Genomic DNA, 1,242 nt, shown 5'->3' on the forward strand with positions numbered 1-1,242 from the left:
AGGGAGAGACTATTGTGTTCCAGATTAGGAGAAGTCATAGGCTCAGAGAGCCTAAAGCAGGACAAGGGACAAAGAGCAGAGTGGAAAGGACAGAGCAGAGACATTTTTGCCTGTAGCGTTTTGTGTGCAGAATTAGAAAGAGGTGAGATTAAAACAGTAAGTTGGAGGTGGATTTTGAAGTCTTGTCTTTTAGGCTAAGAAGTCAAAACTTGGTTTTGTAAGAGGCGGAAAGTCAATGAAGATTTTGAATTCAGTGTAAAGATACTCTGTAAATATTATTCTAGCACTATTATGTAAAATAGATTGGAGAACTAAGAGTAAAACTAGGTCCACTTTGAGTTTGATTCAGGAATCTTGGTAAATGTCATGAGGTCCCTTGCTAGAATGCAGCAATATGAATGGAAGGTAAACTCACAACATGATACATTGCGAAAGAAGACATGGAAGAGTATAGAAGGATAGGAAAAGGCAGGAGTCAAAGGTTCAGTGATTTCTACAGTCGACAGAAATATGAAAGACTTGAGGTTGGTCCGAGTGCCCTGTGTTTACAACTAATTGATCACAACCAGTTACAGATTCCTTTGTTCTTTCTCCACTCTCACTGCTTTACTGGACCAGAAAAAGAAAAAGAAAAAGAAAAGTGAAAGACTTTAAAGAGATGTGGTTTGGATATTAGTTCAATTTTAGAAATGTTGAATTTGAGGTGACAGGAAGACATTTAAGTAAAGATGACCAGTAGGCATTTAGAGATGGGGAACAATATCAGGAGACATTAGAGCAGAGGGTAGAATCATGTGTAGGTGTAACAGGTCAGGTGAAAGGACTGAGGAGTGTGGAGCAAGGACCATTTACATTCCTTGGGGATTGGGTACAAAACTAGTGATTTTAAAAATATTTAATATGTATTCTGTTTATTGGAATCTAGGTGCTTTAAGGTTTATGATCTTAATTACGTGTTTTATATGTGATGAAGTAAACATGCTTTTGTTCATCTTTATTGGATACAAAAGTAGTATTTTCTTTCTAAGTCTATATTAGATATGATGGATCCATTTGCTCTCTAAATAGAATATATTAGGCATCTGTGGATTATTGGAACTCTTCTATTTCTAGACAATGAAAAGGAAAGTTAAAGTCAGAAAAGATGTTATGATTTTGTGAAAGATATCAGTTCCTGTCCTGATGACCTAAAACATAATAATACTGTAAGGCAACTATTGTGCACCATAAGTGAAAATCTGA

This window comes from Propithecus coquereli, unplaced genomic scaffold (assembly GCF_000956105.1).
Source record: "Propithecus coquereli isolate 6110/MARCELLA unplaced genomic scaffold, Pcoq_1.0 Scaffold353, whole genome shotgun sequence".
In the NCBI taxonomy this organism is placed as follows: Eukaryota; Metazoa; Chordata; class Mammalia; order Primates; family Indriidae; genus Propithecus; species Propithecus coquereli.